Below are 20867 nucleotides of genomic sequence, written 5' to 3'. Positions count from 1 at the left end.
TGTCTCAAAAATAAATAAAACGTTAAAAAAAAAAATTAAAAGTATGGAGGCAGGAAAATCAACAGAAGAGGAGAGATAGCTGGGCTCTGCTGCTCATCTTTCTTTCTCTGCCTAGTCCAGAGTTAAAAAAAACAAAACAAAACCAAACAAACAAAAAACAAAAAAACCCCAAACATTTACTGAATACCTAAAGGCGCTGACTAGACTGATTTGAGGAATCAGAGTTAAGTGAATATTATTATGTGATCAGACTGATCCACATCACACAATTATTTGTATTTAGTTTTATGTATCATAACAGTGTTGAGGAAACTGTTTAAAATAGTGGAAAAGAGTGACAGACAGGGAATGGCTTGGCCCTTTCCCTAGTTGTGTGGTTTAATCCACTAGATCTGTGTCCTGGCCATCAAACCACACTAACGATGCTTTGCTAAAGTGGGATTCAAATTCTATATACACACACATTTACATTTATTTCTATATCTTTATATATTGAAGGTTGATTCATTTAGGAAGATGCTCTTTGAATAAAGTTTTATGTGTGTTATATATAATGTCTGAAAAATGTTAAATATTCTTAGATAATTGTAATTAGGGGTTGTTAGATATGCTTTTCAGTTTGGGTGGTTTGGGGTGGTTCTTGTTTTAAAATTCCTTAAAATACTGTAATCTACCTTTCAGTGCTCACAGCCAGGGAAATTATGGCATTTCTGAAATGGCAATCTCTCGTTAAAGACTCTGCCAAGGGCAAACTGCAAGAAGCAGGTGTCGTGCACCTTGGATTACCTTTTGAACTGCCTTCACAACTGTTTAATTTTGTTGAAACATGATGATAAGAAAACAAAGCAAAAATTTCACAGGTCTCAATTTATTTCTCTACCTGGTTGTAATAATTTTGCATTCTGTAGCAGCTAGCATAAACAGCAGCAAACATGATCCATGCTCTTGGAAAAAAAGTAAATGTCAAGTATTTATTAAGAATCTATTACAGTGGCTTTACGGGCAGTCAAAACAGAAGGGGGTGAATCAGTATTCAATCTTTCTGACACATCACTTTGGCTCTGATTAAAAAAACACTGTCTTTGCTTTTAGTGGCCAATTTAACATTACCATTTTCGTGACTATACGTAGCCACATTACGAAAAAGCAAAAAATAAATCAGCTTGCTATTTTTTTCACTGCAGCTCTAGGCATCTAATTTATTGAGGTTTGGCCACAAGGTGCAATTTCCTTGTGTTCTGGAGCCCAGCTGTCTCTTTATAGACTCTCCTCGAGGTCAGGAAAGGGCTGAGCTTTCCAGTGGTGCCCAGGGACTAGAGCGACCCCCCCCTCCCCCCCGCGCCACACTGGGGAGTTAACCGCTCGTCCACAGCAGCTAACAGCCTTCTAAGAGCAGAGTGATTGATGGTAGTGGGGTGGGCGCCGGCTTAGCTCCGGAGAAAGGCGGGCCGCTCTAATTGGGAGCGTACAGGAAGGTGAATTGCAGAGAGTGAGGAGCCGCCCGCCTACCGGTTCGGTTCGGTTGGGTTGGACTCTCGCTGCAAGGTCTGGGCCTGCAGCGCGCGTGCAACCCTCCTCCCCAAACCCCTGCCGCGCCAACCCCGCAGCACAGCACCTAACGCCGGCACGCGCGCCCCGCCCTCCCTCCTGCGCACGCTCGCTCCTTACCCACGCGCGCTCCCTGAGTCCCAGCCCCGTTCCGGCCCGCGCGTGCCCCACCCTCCTCCCTAGCGCGTGCCCCACCCTCCTCCCTAGCGCGTGCCCCACCCTCCTCTCTAGCGCGTGCCCCACGCGGCCCGCGCGCACGCGCATTCCGTCCTCCCCACCGCCCGGCGCGCGCGAGCCTTCGGGCCCAGGGCGTGCGGTGGGCGGGGCGCCGCGCTGACGTTGCCCGGGATGCGGGCAGGTTCCGCCGCCGCCACCGCCGCCGCCACCGCCGCCTCCGCCTCGCCTGCCACCGGGGTTTGTATGAAAACACCGGGCGGCGGGCGGCGAGAATTCCGCGGTGCTCCCATAGAGCAGCCGCCGGCGCTGCGGATGCCGAGCTGGTGCCGCGGCTCTGCCCAGTCCCGCCAGCGCCCCATCCTGAGCCGGTGAGCGCCCCGCCGCCGTCCGCACGTCCGGGCCGGCCGCCCCTCGGCCGCTGCTTGCCCGCCCGTCCGCCTTCCCTCCGCAGTCCCCCGGCCACCGAGTCCCGGGGGCGGGAGAAGCCGGGAGGAGCGACCCCGCGCCCGCCGCGGTCTGCGTCCTGGGATCCCTCCGCCCCTCACCTGACAGGTTGTGTAACGTGTGTCTTTCGGGGCGAGTGGACCGGAGCTGGAGGAAAACCCTTGATGGTTTGGGGCTTTGGCTGGCTTCTGGAAAGCGCCCCACGCCGCCCCCACCCGCGACACTCGGTGACCCCCGCCTCAATCTCCGGCGGAGGGTCTCCGACGCGGTTTTCGGGCACAGGCGGCCCCCGTGCTCTGCCCTTTTTCTGGGGCCGGGGTGCAGCGCGGAGCCGAGCTGAGGGGCGGCGGGCCGGGGACGGGCACGCGCCCCGCCTCCCCCACCCACCCCGGCACACACCTTGCTTCGCGGTGGGCTTGTTGTGTGGTGTGGCTTTGGCGGTGGCCAGGTTTGCTTCGTGTCAGGGTGGTTGGCCTGAAGTGTGTTCTCCGTTTACAACTTGTCGCCTTTTGGGTTTGATTTGAGCCTGAATGAGATCGCTCTAGATGACAGTGCAGAGTTTCCTTACAGCCTGCCTTCCTGAGTGAGTTGCGGATTCTTCGTTGCAAGTACTCGAGGACTCCTGCAACCCCGTCTGCATGGTTTCCCCTTGTGCCGGTTAAGCCTCTTACTAGGACCAGTGCAATTTTGAATTGGCTGGTTTCCTGGGCATTTACCCGTTATAGAATGGAGTTTTTATACATCTTAGCGTAATCGATATGAATGTTGATCATTTAAAGGCCACTTCTTGTTTTGATACAGATTGCTCAATCAAGGGCTTAAAGGTCCAGCACTGCTGATGACCTAATACATTGTAACACTGAGGGTTTTTTTTTTTTTTTTTTTTTTTGGCAGTATTAATTCCTTGTAGGTGTTTTGTTTTTCTTCAGGTGTTGAAAATTGTAGCAGTGTTTAATTGTAATGCATGGCAATTTGTAGTTAGAAAGGACTGAACAGCTTTCTTTATCACTCATTTTCACTTACTTTGATGCTGTGTTGTAATCTTTATGTAAATCCAGCTAGTAACCTGAACTCTTATTATAAACTGTCTTTTTTCCTGAGAAAACTAGAAAGTTACTTTTGTAATTTTACAGTGAAATGTTTTCAGTTCAGTATGCTAAAAAAATAGTAGTTTATTTAAGGCACTTTAAATGGTAGTATTTTAAAACATGTGCCAAAATACTAATGAAAACCAGACAAAACCCTGGAAGATCTGTAAGCATTTCCTATAATGGCTGTGATTAGTCCTGTAATTGCTGTGAGATAGGGATGTCTTATCTACGCCTTATTTTCTTATTGTAATATGACTTGTTTAATTCCCATTCCACCTCGCTTGAGTTAAATTCCGCAATGAAGTTACAGGTTCATTTTTAATGACCTCAAAAATCTGCCTTGAATTAATTGCTTCCACACTTACTGAGAACTGCAGTCTCATTCTGAACTTTGTAATGAAGGGGGTAGACTTAGAGTTCCTCTTGTTACTAGCCAACACTGCAAAAACATTTAAGTGTTTTAATGTAACCTAAGCTTTCGTAGAAGCAATTTTTATAAATCTTTTCCCGTTGACTTGAATTGAGGCATTATTACTTTTTGGAGCAGTCTAGCAAGACTCCTTTTATAATAATGGTTATCTCTGACAGAGGGAAAAGAGACCCAAATGTGAAATTACCCAATTTGTAATAGATTCTACATTTTGGAATTTTTAGTAAATCTCCACAGTATTCACCTTTCAGAATGTATTCTTGCTTAAAGTCCCCCAGTACCTGAAGTTGAACAGTGTATCAGTAGTAATGGATGAAATTGTCAGAGGGCTCTTCAAATTGGGAGCCTCCCTTAGGCAGTTGCTCTTGGTGACAACAACAGAAGTTTAGAGTGGGCACCGAATTTTAAATTTTATATATTACTGTAGGTTATAGGGTCTGTGTACTGTAATGCAGTGGCTGAGGAGTTGGGCTTCAGGGCTGGCTTTGAATCCTGGCTTTGCCTGAGGCAAGTTATTTATCCTCCTTGTGCTTCAGTTTTCTCTGTTCCAAAAATGGGTTAATAATGGTTATATCCTTAAGATCTTGAATATTAAATGAGTTAATACACATAGAGTGCTTAACCCACAGTGCCTGGCACATAGTAATTGCTCAGTAAATATTACTGCTACTGCTTTTTCTCACTCTTCCAAGGGGTTTAGTAAGCTCAAGAAGGACTTTAGGCTGATGGAGCATGATTACTGTAGAATCATTCCACTGTGACCCATTGACTCCTTTGGGGCTAAATGACAGCTTAGTCTCACTGTCCTGCCTTGGAAGCATGTAATTTAGTTTTAAATAGAACAGCTAGACCCTGAAAGCTGGGTGTGCTGAGATGCTGCTGGAGAGGTGCTGAAGTATCCATGTTTGTCCCTTCTGACAGAACCTTGGATTGTCTCCCTTATGGTGGTGGTGACTGCTATTTTAATCACCTGTTTTTGACTTGTGTTTCTTTGACTGTCATGTGCTTCTATCAAAAATACTATGTATCAAATTGTTACTGGGTGTACAGGAGTTGATCTGATCAAGATATTGCACATTCTGTTGTTTTTTTCTTCATCGGTGTTACAGAGTGAGGTTAGTTATGATTGGACATTGTACCTTTTCAGCTTTCATGTAATTTTGCTAGGAAAGTTTTTTCTAATTAATGACTTTATGTACTTCTTGTTTTTCTTGGTTTGCAGGGATCTGATGTTAATACTCAGTTGTTTAAATCAGTTTTCAAACTTTTGATTTTAGTACCCTTTTACATTCTTAAAAATTATTGCACACCCCAAAGAGCTTTTGTGGATTATGTCTGTACTTATTATATTGTAAATTAAAGAGAAATGTACAACTTTTATTAACTCACTTAAATATAATATCTTAATATAAGCATATTTTTAATGAAAAATGACTATTTTTCAAAACAAGGCAATAAGAAGAGTGGTATTGTTTTACATAAAAAAAAAATGTTTATTTATTTTGAGGCAAGGGGAGGGGCAGAGAGGGAGGGAGACGGAATCCCAAGCAGGCTCCACACTCAGCACAGAGCCTGACATGGGGCTCAGTCTCACAATCTTGAGATCATGACCTGAGCCAAAATCAACAGTCAGACACCTAACCAAGTGAGCCATCCAGGTGCCCCTTGTTTTACATTTTTGTAAATCTCTAATGTCTGGTTTAATAGAAATAGCTGGGTTCTCACCTCCTTCTGCATTCAGTCTGTTGCAATATGTTTTTTGGTTTGAAGTATATAGAAAGAGAAACCCAGCCTTACATAGTTAATGGCTGGAAAAGGGAGGGGTATTTTAATAGCCTTTTCAGATAATAATGGATTTTCTTGCTTGGTGCTACATCAGAACTCAACATGTGTTGGTTTTCTAGTTACTTGTATTATGGAATCTGAAATCATATCAATGGACTTTTTATAATGTTATATTAAAATCCACTGGTCTAAACTTTGGATGGATCTTACATAATTATGCCTGAATTTATAACATCATGCCATGGTTGTTTCTAAGTATTGGTTCAGTCAGTTATGCAGATCTCCAAAATGTTGGCACATTTCATTATATATTATTAGAAAATCACATTTGTTAATATCACCATTCATCCCATCAGAAACAGATTATTGGGAAGCTATCCAGGTCATGACATTATGGTGGATGTGAGTTTTCCAGAAATCTGATTTTTGCTTGAAGGCTCAAATTTTATCGTTGGCAAGAATTATGACTGCCAGTTGTTTCCTAGAAGTGACAGGCAGATTTTGTTCATCTGTGAGAGAACTTCTGCCAGAATACCCAAGTCTGAATAACCATGGTCATTCTTTCAAGTAAAAATGGTGTTTCACAAAAAAAAAAAAAAAAAAAAAAAAGAGGCTAGTGAAAGCTCTCAGTTCAGTCACACAAGTACTTTACCTTGAGACACCCATCAACTATTGCAATTCAGTATGTGGTCAGAAATGCTTTGTGCATACTTAACCATTTTGTCACACAGAATATTAAAAAGATCTGTACTGAAGGGCTGAGATTTAATAAAATTAATTTTTACTATTTGAAGGACTTTTTTTTAGAGTGTTTTTTTTTAAAGTTTATTTATTTTGAGAGAGAGCGAGCTTGTGTAAGTAAGCTGGCGGGGGGGGGGGTGGAGAGAGAGAGAGAGAGAGAGAGAGAGAGAGAATTTCAAGCAGACTCTGCATTGTCAGCACAAAGCCCGACATGGGGCTCAATCTCATGAACCATGAGATCATGACCTGAGTGGAAGTCAGCCACTCAGGCTCCCCTGAAGGACATTCTTAAGCGAAGAAGACTTTTTTTTTTTTTTTTTTTTTTTTTTTTTAAATAGCTACTGGTACTTGATGGTGAAAAATATAATGACCAATAGTGCAGTTTGGTGCCAGTACCAGAAGTTGTTCCAAGATGCTAGAAATGTTATACATCATTGCTTTTGTACCATAGTATAAATGTTAATACGGTTAAAAAGGCTAATAATACTTTATGTTATTATGAAGATAGTTTTGACCTTGTGGACCCCTTAAAAAGGTGTCAGGATCCCAGGTGTCTATGGACCACATTTTGAGGACTTCTGGTACACATCAGCAGTTCCTACCAAACTTTGATTAGGAGGGGAAGTGGCAGTGACTATTACTAGTCTGTTTTTGCTTCAGTCTTTAGGGCCCAGTGAAGGCCGCCTTTAAAAGGATTTTTTTTTTTTTTTTTAAAGCGCAGTAAAGGCAGTTCACTTCTAGAAAGTTGAGGCTCTTAGGGGTTTTAGTCAGATGCTGATATGGGGGAGCTATAGTATTAGTAATTTGAAATTATGCTATCTAAAAGCAAAAAGATTGGGGAGTATATTTCCACATAAATGTTCAACAAATCTAATTTGGGGGGTTTAAATATTAGATAAATAGTGAAGGCACAAGATGTGAAAAGCTCAACTGATATCAAGCTCTTAAGCTAAAATAAACATCTTAGCTTCCCTTCTTAATCTCTTAAGTTCATTTCTCACTTAATTCGTGCTGAGGGTCAACCATCCCTAAGCAGAGGTACCCAGCATTTGCTCTCTTTGCTTCACGTCATACCTTACTAGGAAAATGACTTAAGATTATGAAGGTTATAAGGGTATATAGGTAACATGGGGAATAAAAGTAATAGTAAGGCTTATGAAAGATCTGTGATAGAATAACGGTAATAAAAATGTAAACACTGTCTACATATAATAAATGTTGAATGAATTGAAAAGAATACTGTTTTGGGGTTCCTGTGTGGCTCAGTCGGTTAAGCATCTGACTTCAGCTCAGGTCATGATCTTGTGGTTAGTGAGTTTGAGCCCTGCATCCGGCTCTGTGTTGACAATGTGGAGCTTGGAGCCTGCTTCAGATTTTGTGTCTCCCTCTCTCTCTGCCCTTCCCCGCCCCCCCCCACTCTCTCTCTCTCTCTTTCTCAAAAATAAACGTTAAACTTTTTTTCTTTTTAATTAAAGATAAAAAAAAGAATACTATTTTTGACAGGAATTCTCCAGACTTTTTAACTTATTGTAGGCACAATTTCTAGTTGTATGTAGGTAGAAGTGATGTTGAATAAGGCAAGACAGCAAACCTCCTTGATGAGCTTCTCTCCTAATTGCAAAGTAAGAGGATTTGACTCCCAGGTGATCTTTGAAGTTTCTTACAACTCTAGAGTTCTAGGTTTTTTGTTTTTATTTTCTTTGCCTATTGATAACATCTTTGTCATTTCTTAACTCCATCTCATCAATTCGAATTTGTGATTTCATTTGAAGCTTATTTTTCACAATTCTTATATTTGTATTTTTAGTTCGTATTTTGATTTAAAAATTATTTTAAACTTATATGTACATATAAAATATAAAAATTGCCATTTTAATCATTTTACAGTGGTATTAAGTACATTCACGTTATTGTGCAGCCATCACACCATCCATCTTCAGATATTTTTTGGTCTTGCAAAACTGAAAGTTTGTACCCATTGAACAATAAATTCTCATTTCCTCCTTCCTGTAATCACTGGCAACCACAAATTCAACTTTCTCTCTCTATGAATTTGACTGGTGTGAGTACCTTTTATGAGTAGAATCATGCAGTATTTACCCTTTTGTGACTGGCTATTTCATTTAGCATTGTCTTCAGGATTCATCCGTTTAGGATGTATTAGGATTTCTTCTTTTAGGGCTGAATAATATTCCCATTGTGTGTATATTCCATATTTGTTTATTCATCTGTCAGTGGACTTTTGGGTTGCTTTTACCTTTTGACTATCGTGAATAATGCTGCTGTGTACATGGGTGTAGAAATACTTCTTTGAGACCCTGCTTTCAGTTCTTTTGGGTCCATATTTAGAAATGGAATTGCTGGGCCATATGGTAATTCTATTTTTGAGTAACAACTGTACTGTTTCCGTAACAGCTGCACCATTTTATTTCTATACCAACAGTGTACAAGGATTCTAGTTTCTCCACATCCTTGTCAACACTTGTTTTCTGGTTGATTGGTCTCTTGTTGGGGGTGGGGTTGGCCGTTGGAGTCATTCTAATGGGTGTGAGGTCCTATCTAATTGTGGTTTAGATTTGCATTTATGCTGCTGAATTTGGTTTGCTGCTATTTTGTTGAGGATTTGTATGACAGTGTTCATAAAGGTTATTGATCTCTGGTTTTCTTGTAATGTCTTTGTTTGGCTTTGGTATCAGGGCAGTGCTGGCCTCATAGAAAAAGGGAGTGTCCCCTTCTCTTCAGTTTTTTGGAAGAATTTGAGAAGGATTGATATTCTTTAAATGGTACAATTCACAAGTGAAGCCATCAAATCTGGGTCTTTTCTTTGTTGGGAAATTTTTGATTACTCATCCAGTCTCCTTAATAGTTATGGATTTATTCAGATTTTCTGTTTCTTTGTGATTTCATTTCAGTAAGTTTTGTGTTTCAGGAAATTTGTCAATTTCATCTAGTTTATCCAATTTGTTGGTGCACAGTTCATAGTATTCACTTAAAATCCTTCATATTTCTGTAGAATCAGTAGTCGTGTCTCCACTTGCTTTCCTGCTTTTAATAATTTGAGCCTTCTCTGTTTTTTTGTAAACTTACTAAAGCTTTGCCAATTTTGTTAATCTTTTTAAAGAACCAGTTTTTTTTTATTTGTTGATTTTCTCTATTTTTCTATTCTCTATTTTCTTTATCTCTGCTCTAATCCTTAGTATTTCCTTCCTTCTGCTAGCTTTGTGTTCTCCTTTTTCTATTTCCTTAATTTGTTAGGTTGTTGATAGGAGGTCATTCTCTCTCCCTCTCTCTCTCTCTCTCTTTTTTTTTTAAATGTTTATTTTTGAGAGAGAGAGTGCGAGCGTGCTGTGTGCACATGAGCAGGGGAGGGGCAGAAAGAGAAGGAGACACAGAATCAGAAGCAGGCTCCAGGCTCTGATCTATCAGCATAGAGCCTGATGTGGAGCTTGAACCCATGAACCATGAATGAGATCATGACTTGAGTCCAAGTCAGATGCTTAACCAATTGAGCCACCCAGGCACCCCTGAGATCTTTCTTTTTTAATGTAAGTGTTTATAGCTGTAAACTTTCCCTCCTAGCCCTCCTTTCTCTGCATCCTATAAATTTTGGTATGTTTTATTTTCATTTATCTCATTTCCCTTATGATTTTTTTTCTTTGACCCATTGGTTGTTAAACAGTATGTTGTTTTGTTTCCACAAACTTGTGCATTTTCCAATTTTCCTTATTTATTTCTAACTTCATCCTGTTGTGTTTGGAGAGGTTACTTTGTATAATATCTGTCTTTTAAAATCTATTGAGACCCAATTTGTGGCCTAAAAGGTGGTTTATCCTGGAGAATGCTCCAAGTGCCCTTGAGAGGAATATATATTCTATTGTTAGGTAGTGTTTTATATTTGTTATCTCTCGTTGGTTTACAATGTTATTCAAATCCTCTGTTTTCTTATTTATCTTATGTCTGGTTGTTCTTTCCAAGACTGACCATGGGATATTGAAGCCTCCAACAATTACTGTAGAACTGTTTGTTTTCCCCTTTAATTCTGTCAATTTTTGCTTAGTGTGTTTTGATGCTCTGTTATTAGGTACATGAATGTTTATAATTGTTATATCTTCTTGCTGTCTTAAACCTTTTATTAATATATAGTGTCCTTCTTTGTCTCTTGTAATCTTTTTTGATTTAAAGTCCCTTTTTTTTCTGATGTTAGTATAGCCACCCTGCATTGTTTTTGGTCACTATTTGCATGGAATATTTTTCTGTCTTTTTATTTTCAAACTATTTGTGCCTTTATATCTAAATGAGTTTCTTGTAGATAGTATATTGTTGGATTATGTTTTTTAAATCCATTCTGCCAATCTCTGCCTTTTGATTGGAGGTTTTAACCCATTTAGATTTAAAGTAATTACTGATAAGGAGGAACTTTGTCATTTTTATATTTTTAAAAATTATTTATTATTATTTGTTTTGTTTTTATGACTATCTTTGGTTTGCCTAAATTTTTAATTTTTTATTTATTTTAGTTTTTCTTGTTTATTTCTGTATGCCTTATGGCTTTTTGAGTCTCTTATATCCTGTATATTTTGATTTTTATTGGGACTGACTTTGGCAAGTAAAGTGATACTTTACTTAAACAACAAACAGACAAAACTGAAACCATTTTCATGGGCTTGTCATAGGTTAGAGGCAAGGACAATATGTGTTTCAAGGTAAGAATTTTAATGTCAAATATCACCTATATAGGTTTATGAATTTTGACATTTGTTTAAATCTAAAAATGGTTGGAATCTGAGTTGAGGGAAGAGTAATATTAAATAAATTATTTAGTTGGATTGAAGTGTGGTGCAATTCTCCCAATGGTAACACATTATTTGTAGTATAATTAAAACATCATATAGCAAAACAAATTAGACCTTGTGTAAGTGCTAGAACATCTTTGTGGAGTAGCATGTGAACTATCCAAACTTAGGTTTTTAATGAGGATGCATGATGAAGAAAGGTAAAAGGTATAGCTTTTATAGGTTTCCTCTTATCCACAGTTTTTTGGTAAAATTAATGACAATAATATAGGTAAAAAAAAAAATTTGCCTGTTTGCATATTGGGCTGCAACATTCATAAACTACCGTTGACCTTTGAAACAACATGAGTTTGAACTGTGTGGGTCCACCTATCTGCATGTTGTTTTTTATAAATACAGTACTGTAAATGTATTTTCTTTTCCTTATGATTTTATTAATATTTTTTTTCCTCTAGCTTACTTTATTGTAAGAATATGGTGTATAATACATATACATACACATGAAAAATATATGTTAATTGGCTGTTTACATTATTGGTAAGGCTTCTGGTCAATTGACCAGCCAGGCTTCTGGCTATTGATAACTAAATCTGGGGGGAGTCAAAAGTTATATGTGCATTTTTGAGTGCATGGGGATCTGTGTTTGTTCCAACATCTCTAATCATTGAATACCATATGAATAAGGTAACTAGATGAAAATGTATACTCTAATAGTAGTAATTTAGAGTAGGTTAATGTATATGGAGATGTGGGTTAGTATATGCAGACTGTGTCCAATATATATATTTCTGTCAATTTAAATGGAAATGATTTTTATATGCCTTTTGCTGAGAATGTTACTTCTCTTTCCTTAGACAGCAGATATTGTTTACCTTCTTCCTTTAAAATTTCTCACTGTTCCTTCAAGGATGCTGCCAAGGGTATGGTCATATTCTTTGGGATGTTTCTTATTCAGTAATCAGAATTTACGCTTTTCCATCACATTGACATAGCTGGTGTGGGGGAATAGTAGCTGCCTTATGTTCTTGAAAAGTGATTTCTTCTTTTCAGATAATGAAACAATTAGAGAAATCTGACAAAAGATGATGCCTTTTCAGTGTATTTGTTTCCCGGTTCCTCGCAGTAGAACCAACTACCCAGATCTTCTTTAACTGCAGTCTTTCCTTAGTTGTCCACGTCCACCACAATAAGAACAATGTCTACTATTTAACAGCAAAGGTAATCATTGTTGACTAGAGCAGTGCTTCCCCAAAGTTTTTAAACAGTGGAAATTTTTCCTAATTATATCTTGTAGGGAGGCCCATTTGTGGACATTTGAGAGTAAAATAGTGAAGTTGTTCTGGTTGAATAGGAATAGAACCAGGTTGTTTAAACAATGCAAGTGAAAAGGAATCATATTTCCTCAGACTGTATTTAAAAGATTTCATGTGAATAGTGTATGTTTCTTTGCATTTTTTAGCAGTTTGATTTGAAATACATTAAAAACCATGTATGTTTGCGAAGTATATATATTTAGAAAATATAACCTTAACTTTGGGGCGTGTGCCAGAATTTCTTTTATGGCTTGTTTGTGGAATGGAAATTAGGACAGGCTTACATGTATGAAGTGTGTTTATGCACACTTACTGACTTGGCTGATAGGTTTGATTTTAAGCTTAAGCCAGTGGAACCTGAGGCCTTCAGTTTTGGTTTCTTGGGCTCTGGAACTAGCTCTAGTTGAGAGCAAAAGATCAGGAGAATCTAAAACACAAACAAATCAGAAAATCCAATACTTTTCTTGAGCTAGAGTATATAAAATTGCTTGTTTTTTTCTTATGTGTGGGCTAGGTTGAGTGAGTTGATCTTGCTTATGTGGTTTTCCGCCAAGGCCATATGCCCACATTTAATTCAAGTTCAAGCCACCTTTAAATATATATAAAAGTCAACGTATACAGACCCCCCCCCCGCCATTTTGGGAAATGTATACTGCGGATTTTTTTTTTATGTGCAGCATAGCAGGATTGTGTTTTTTTTTCTCCCTAAAGACCCAGGTGGGTCAGTAGTTTTGCTTTTGTGTAAAAGGGATATTGTATTCTATTGTGGGAATCAGGCACTGAACTACAGAGAGTGTTAAGCCCTTAACCCTAATTTAAGGATGGATTGAATTAGAAAGTTCCTGCAGTGACTTTTTTTTTTAACAGCTTTATTGAGATATAACTCACATACCATACAATTTTCCCTTTAAAATACGCAATTCAGTGCCCTTTAGTATATTCACAGAGTTGTGTAGCCATCACCACAGTGAATTTTCGAACATTTTTATTGTCCCAAAAAGAAATCCCACATCCTTTTAGTGTGTCTCCTCCCCCAGCCCCACCCCATTCTCTTCTAGTCCTAGATAAGCATTAATCTACTCTCTGTATAGATTTACCTATTCTGGATATTTCATATAAATGGAATCATACAATGATGTTGTCTTTCATGACTGGCTTCCTTTTATTTAATATATTTTCAAGGTTCATTTATGTAGCATATATCAGTCCTTTGTTTCTTTTTATCATTGAATAATATTCTATATAGCTGTACCACATTTCATTTATCCATTCATTGGTTGGTGGACATTTGGGTTATTTCCACTTTTTGGTTATGAATAATGCTGTTAGGAACATTTGTGTACAAATTTTTGTGTGGATATAAATTCTCATTTCTTTGAGTATATACTTAGAAATGGAATAGTTGGGTCACATGGTTTCTTTTTGTTTAACCTTTTGAGGAACTGTTAGATTGTTTTCAAAGCAGCTGTACCGTTTTAAATTCCTATCAACAATGTATGAGGATTCCAGTTTTTCACATCCTTGCTAATGCTTGTTATTGTCTGTATTTTTTAAAAACTATTATAGCCATGCTAGTGGGTGAGAAGTGGTATCTCATTGTAGACTAACTTTTTAAACAGTAGTTAAGCATAACAAGAATGATAGTACTCTAAGATGGAGTTAATTTTACAGTTAAAGTATTTAATAGGCTGATCTAGGAATACAATTATCAGAATTAATACTTAAAACTCTATGATTAATTAGTATCACTTGCTAATTAAAAACTGAGGTCATAGATTTTTCTAATCTCTGATTGTACGATTTTTCCTCACAAAAGTCTTTTTGAAAAAGAAAATTAAAGTTTGACTTTCAGAGAACAAAATTCACTCTAGACACCTTAGGCAGAGAAGGTTTATATATGTTAGAGTACTAAGTAGTTTGCTGGGATATATCAGTCTGGGTCCAATCAGGAAATAGAAACCACACGGTAATTTAACAGGGAAAGATTAACATAAAAAATTATTGACTATAACAGGGATTGGAGAATTGATTGAGGGATTTATCAGCAAGAAGTAAAGATAACTCTAAAGAAGATTGGGATAGCTGGTTACTTCTCCCAAGGCTGAGATAGAGTGGGCCCTTCTTCCCCACTGAAGACTTGTTGAAAAAGGTAAGGTCAAGGCAAGTAGGTGTGGTGTGACACTAGTGGAATTTGCTGCATGTTCACCTTGTAGGGTGCCAGGGAAAGCTGTTCATGGGGAGATGTCTCACTGGAGGCCCTCTGCTACAGAGCAGCTTAGACCCCTGTTGGAGAGGCTGCATGTGCTGTAGGAGCTTGGTGCTGTAGAAACCATCCTTGTTGCAGGAATGGGTCTCAGAGAAGCCTTGGCTGCTGCAGCCAAGTGAACACCCCAGAGCCAGGAAGCAAAATCCTTTTCCTCTGCAATGTCTTTCCAGTGCCCTCTTGACAAAGCTTAATGTCTTGCCAGCTGGCAAAGAAATTAGTATTTTAAGGGCACACATCCGTTTTCACAGAGCAGGCAAAAATGGTGAATTTAGAGATGAGGGGCAATAAATCAATACCTGGCACGGGTTTTAATTGGTTTACAGAATTGTTCGGAGATTTAAAGAAAGAGATTCTAGGTTGAGCTTTAAGGAACAGCTCCCAAAACCTCTACACAAAACTGAGAGACCAAGGGAGATATTGTCTCTTTTATGATTAAGAGACCTGTCTAGTTGTGAAATTGCTTTCAGATCTTCATTCCTAGAACCACACTGATATTTTAAAATGAGGATACTGTTGACTCCACAACTGGGGATGCTTGCGGCTCTCGGCGTCTGGCCTAGCTTCTTTCAGAATGTCTGCTGTTCACGACATTCTCTGCAAGCTCAGCTTGGAGGGTGAAAACTCCCACCCCCAAGTTCATGCTGGTTGGTGATGCCAATTTTGCATATACCAATTTTGATACTGAGTGTGATGCTCTGAACATTGAAACAGCTATCAAAACCAAAGGTGTGGATGAGGTCACCATTGTCAACCATTTTGACCAGCCTCAACAATGAACAGAAACAGGATGTTGCCTTCCCCACCAGAGAAGGACCAAAAGGGAACTTGTACCAGCACTGAAGTCAGCCTGGAGACCGTGTTTTGGGGCCTGTTGCAAACACCTGTTCAGTATGATGCTTCTGTGCTGAAATCCTCCATGAAGGGCCTGGGGACTCATGAGGACTCCCTCATTGAGATCGTCTGCTCAAGGACCAACTAGGAGCTTCAGAAAATTAATAGAGTCTATGAGGAAATGTACAAGATTGATCTGGAGGTTATTGTTTTTGACACATCTGGTGACTTCTGCAAGCTGATGGTTGCCCTCGCAAAGGGTAGAAGAGCAGAGGATGGCTCTGTCATTGGTTATGAACTGATTGATTGACCAAGGTGCCTGGGATCTCTATGATGCTGGAGTGAAGAGGAAAGGAACTGATGTGCCCAAGTGGATCAGCATCAAAACAAGTGAAGTGTGTGACACATCCAGAAAGTATGACACGCTGGACAACATCAAGAAGGAGGTGAAAGGAGATCTGGAAAATGCTTTCCCGAAGCCGGGGCAGTGCATTCAGAACAAGCCCCTATATTTTGCTGACTATATGACTCCAGGAAGGGCAGAAGGACTCGTGATAAAGTCCTGATTAAATCTTGAAATGTTAAAGTAATCTCTGCACCCACTGTGGGGCTCGAACTCAGGACCCTGAGATCAGGAGTTGCATGCTGTACTGACTGAGCCAGGCAGGTGCCCCAGTAAAGTCCTGATTAGAGTCATGGTCTCTCTCAGTGGACATGTTGAAAATTAGGTCTGAATCCAAGAGAAAGTGTGGCGAGTCCTTGTACTGCTGCATCCAGTGAGCCACCAAAGGCAGCTACCCAAAAGTGCTGCTGTACCTGTGTGGTGGGGCTGACTGAGGCCCATGACAGCAAGAGCGTCCAGGAGTGGTGCTCCTTTGTTTCCAGCTAACAGTTCTAGAAAATAGCTGTGACTAACAGTCCCCTTGTGCCCATCCCTGCCAGGGTGATGTTAGCATTGCCCCTCCTCAATTTTTTTTTAAGTATTTATTTTTTGAGAGAGAGTGCGAGTGGGGGAGAGGTGGAGAGAAGGGGGGACAGAGGATCCGAAGCGGGCTCTGACAGCATGGAGCCCGGTGCGGTGCTTGAACCCACAAACTGTGAGATCATGATCTCAGCTGACGTCGGATGCTCAACTGACTGAGCCACATAGGCGCCCTTGCCCCCTCCTCAACTTTATTTCAGTTATGTAAGCATTGCCTGCCCCTCATGTCTAGTCTCTCCTTTTAACCAAAGAAGTGAACATTCCAAGGAGTTGGAAGAGGAATATGTAATGTGAAACACTTTACCTCATGTACTCATGTACTGTGTGATAAACAGATGAGTAAACTGAAGTTTTACTTTATAAAAAAAGAATAAATAAAATCAGGAAACTGTGGTGGTCAGGAGGCTATGGTGATCAGGAATGTCCTGCTGTACTTAACTAGCTGTAGAACCACCCTGGGCCAAGACCTGTTATGGCTGCACCAGTCCTGTCTACTGGTCTTTCTCTATACCCCAAAGGGTCCACGAGATAATTTTCAGGTCTCAGGAAATTCCTCCATAAAAATTAGAACATCTGTGTTAGCAGCTGTGATACTTAGTTTTGATAATTGTTCTGATCAATTCATTGGTGAAGGAGGGATCTTATGTCTTAAATGGTATGAGATGGCTACTTCCTGACTTTGACCAGATGCTATTAACAACAGTTTACTCGTCAAATACTCACAACCTGGGAGAGGAGGATACTGCATCCCTCATGGAAGTGGCATTTGGGAGTAGAGTGAACCAGTCACAGTGGCCATGGGAGGCAGGCTTTGTAGTAACAAATGGATGAAATAACAAAAGGACTGCCCTCATGGGAGGATGTGATTAATTTGTTTGAATAATTCTGAGGGCTGGCAGGGCAAGGCACTGACAGCTTGAGGACTGAGTGGGGTGCAGCTGGTTCAGCTGACGGTGGAACCAGTTGGGTGGAGAGCCCTTCTTGCTGGATGGGATTGCACATGGCAGGACAGTAGGCCTTCGGGGCCTTATGAGGCTCAGAGTTGGCGGGGTGTAATTGAAATTTTAAGTCTATATAATAGTACCTCAGTAATGACTGCTAATGCTCTTTTGAAAGAGAGTATTTTTCTGCACATCTGTTTATTGTGGCTATTTAATTAGTCTGCTCTTTTGTGTGGCTCTCCATCCCCACAAACAGTATGAACTCTAATGTGAGTTAGTAATGCAGGTAGGAAAAACAGGTTTTCCTTTCCTTAAATTTCCCACTTTATTTTTTTACTTTATACAAGTAGGCCTAAGGAGTCTTACTACAAGTTTTTACTACACAAGACATTAATAAATTATGCCTTGTGGTATATGATGTATACAAAAGTAGTTTTATTTTTCTTTATTTAAAGCATACAAAAAAGACTTTAATTAACCTTACGTGAAAAGCAAATAGGTAGTTAAAATTACCTTACCATTCTGGAAACTAATCTTTCTTCCTTTTCATGATTTTTAAAACCTCATGTGGTAAAGATAATACATTTCTGTTTAACTGACTTAAAGTAAAATGAATTCATTTTTTTAAAAGATAGGATAGACCAAGGGGCGCCTGGGTGGCGCAGTCGGTTAAGCGTCCGACTTCAGCCAGGTCACGATCTCGCGGTCCGTGAGTTCGAGCCCCGCGTCGGGCTCTGGGCTGATGGCTCAGAGCCTGGAGCCTGTTTCCGATTCTGTGTCTCCCTCTCTCTCTGCCCCTCCCCCATTCATGCTCTGTCTCTCTCTGTCCCAAAAATAAATAAACGTTGAAAAAAAAAAAAAAAATTAAAAAAAAAAAAAAAAAAGATAGGATAGACCTAATTTAAATAAATAATGTAAGTTAATGTTTTGTATTTTTTTGTTGTGGTAAAACATATCTAATATAAAATTAGCCCGTGTAACCATTTTTTAGCTTTTGATTCAACGGCATTAATTGCATTCACAAAGTTGTACGGCCATCACCACTATTTCTGAAATTTTTTGTCACTGCAGACAGACACTTTTTAATTATTAGACTATGACTCCCTACATCCTCTTGTCTCCAACCCCTGCTAACTTCTAAAATCTATTTTATATATCTATGAATTTGCCAATTCTAGGTATTTCATATAGGTGGGGGCATATGATTTTTGTTGCTTAGTTTCTAGCTTATTTCACTTTACATAATATTTTCAAGGTTCATGTTATAGCATATACAAGAACCTCATTCCTTTTTATAAAAAGCTGAATAATATTCCATTGTGTGTATCTACCACATGTTGTCCCTTCATCTGTTAGTGGACACCTGGATTTTTTCTACTTTTGGCTATTGTGAATAATGCTTCTATGAACATTAATGGAAATTATCTCTTCAAGTCACTGTTTTCAGTTCTTGGGTGTGTACTTAGGAGTAGAGTTGCTGGGTCATATGGTATTTTACATTTAGCTCTAGGAACTGCCAAACTGTTTTCTACGTGGTTGCACCATTTTACATTCCCACCAGCCACAAATGAGGGTTTTAGTTTATCCACATTTTCAACCCCTATTTACTGTTTTTTAAATTATAGACATCCTAGTTGGTATGAAGTAATACTGTGATTTTGATTTGCATTTCTCTAATGACTAATGATGTTGAACATCTTTTCATGTGCCTATTGGTCATTTGAATATTTTCTTTGAAGAAATGTCTATTCAAGTCCTAAGGTTGCATGCTTTACCGACTGAGCCAGCCAGGCGCCCCTCAAGTTCTTTGCTCATTTTTAAATTGAGTTCTCTTTTGGTTGTTGAGTTGGAGAAGTTGTATATATATTTGGCTACAAAACTCTTATCAGATATATAAATGCAAATATTTTCTCCCATTCTGTGTTTGCTTTTCACTTTCTTGATAGTGTCCTTTGATGCACAAAAAACTTTAAATTTTGAAGTCCATCTTATCTTTTTTTTCTTTTGTTGGTTGTGCTTTTGTTGCTGCAGTGGAGAATCTCTTGCCAATTCCAGGTCCTGTAGATTTGCCTCCGTGTTTTCTACTGAAAGTTTTAGCACTTATATTGGGGTCACTGATCCATTTTGAGTTAATTTTTATAATACGGTTTGAGTACCAACTTCATTCTTTTGCATGTGGAAGTCACGCTGTCCCAGCATAGAAGGGACTACAGACATACCTCACTTTCTTGTGCTTTGCTTTATTGCGTTTCACAGATACTGTTTTTTATAAATTGCAGGTTTGTGGCAATGCTGTATCTAACAAGCCTGTTGGCACCATTTTTCCAACGCATTTGCTCACTTTGTGTGTGTCACATTTTGGTAATTCTCACATTACTTCAAACTTTTTCATTATTATATTTATTATGGTGATCTGCAGTCAGTGATTCTGACTTGCTGAAAACTTACATGATGGTTAGCACTTTTTAGCAATGAAGTACTTTTTAATTAAAGTATGCACATTGTTTTTTTTTTTTAGATATTGTGCTTTGCACACTTAATTGACTACAGTATAGTGTAGACAAGGCTTTTATATGTGCTGGGAAACCAAACAATTTTCATTTGACTTGCCTTATTATGATACTCGCTTCATTACAGTGGTCTGGAACTGAACCTGCAATATCTCTGAGGGGTGCTCATATTCTTTCTTCACTGAGTGGACTTGGTAACCTTGCCAAAAATCAGTCGGCCAGAGATGTGTGCGTTTATTTCTAGACTTTAAGGTCTATTCTGTTGGTCTGGTTTTCTGTCTTTTTGCCAGTACCACTGTAAGTTGATTCTAATTAACGTTGTTTACAATGTGAACATTCAAAGAAAAAAATAAAAAAAAATAAAATAAAAAAAAATAAAATACAATGTGAACATTAGCAGTGTCAAATAGCAAAGCTACTAAAAACCATAGGTCAAAATAATATTAACGAAAGTAGAGCCTAATATACAATTTATATAAGAATTTGAAAAAAACAAACTTTTTTTTTCCACTCACTCACTTGAGTGAATATAGGTTCAGAAGTTATGAATGATTATATGTGTTGATTTTTTATGAAAAGGCTTTATACAATAAAATTGTTATTTTTTGAAGCCAAAAGAATGAAGTTTATCTCTCATGAAACTTGTTTTTGCTTTCTATGTTGAACTTGAAATAACCATTCACAGATTTCATTTCAGCCAACATAAGATTATTTCTTCCTGGCTCTTGATGCTATTAAAAAACAAAATCTTTCTTGCATGAGAGGTTGAAAGCCTACAGCGAAATGTTCATTATTTTCCTAAGATTTTCAGGATACTACTCGTTTGTAGACACTGAGAACTCTTTTAGGGACAGATCAGGAAGTCTCATCTTGAGTGTGTAATTAGACCATAACATATGAAATTCTTCTTCCTCAAAGTCAAGTTCTCAGCCTGAGCAGTAGATTCAGAGGAAGGGTTCCTCATTCAGTCTTACACTTGTTTGAAAATAAGGAGGAAATTTGCTTTTCAATTTTG

The 20867-nt window shown here is 39.0% G+C and overlaps 1 protein-coding gene and 1 pseudogene across 4 annotated transcripts in view; both read left to right on the top strand.

Moving 5' to 3' along the window:
- Positions 1–1824: 1824 nt before the first annotated feature.
- AGTPBP1 (ATP/GTP binding carboxypeptidase 1) overlaps positions 1825–20867 on the top strand; it is a 165562-nt gene continuing 146519 nt past the window's right edge. Inside the window, exon 1 of one of the 4 annotated variants that reach the window (XM_045469902.1) lies at positions 1825–2277. The gene's annotated coding sequence lies outside the window, so the exon portion shown is untranslated. The remainder of the gene's footprint in view (positions 2278–20867) is intronic. The other 3 variants (XM_045469901.1, XM_045469904.1, XM_045469903.1) reach the window with 3 other exon arrangements.
- Positions 15112–16378, top strand: LOC123593659 (annotated as a pseudogene).

This window comes from Leopardus geoffroyi, chromosome D4, assembly GCF_018350155.1.
Source record: "Leopardus geoffroyi isolate Oge1 chromosome D4, O.geoffroyi_Oge1_pat1.0, whole genome shotgun sequence".
NCBI lineage: Eukaryota > Metazoa > Chordata > Mammalia > Carnivora > Felidae > Leopardus > Leopardus geoffroyi.
This window is presented reverse-complemented; position numbering and strand designations above follow the sequence as displayed.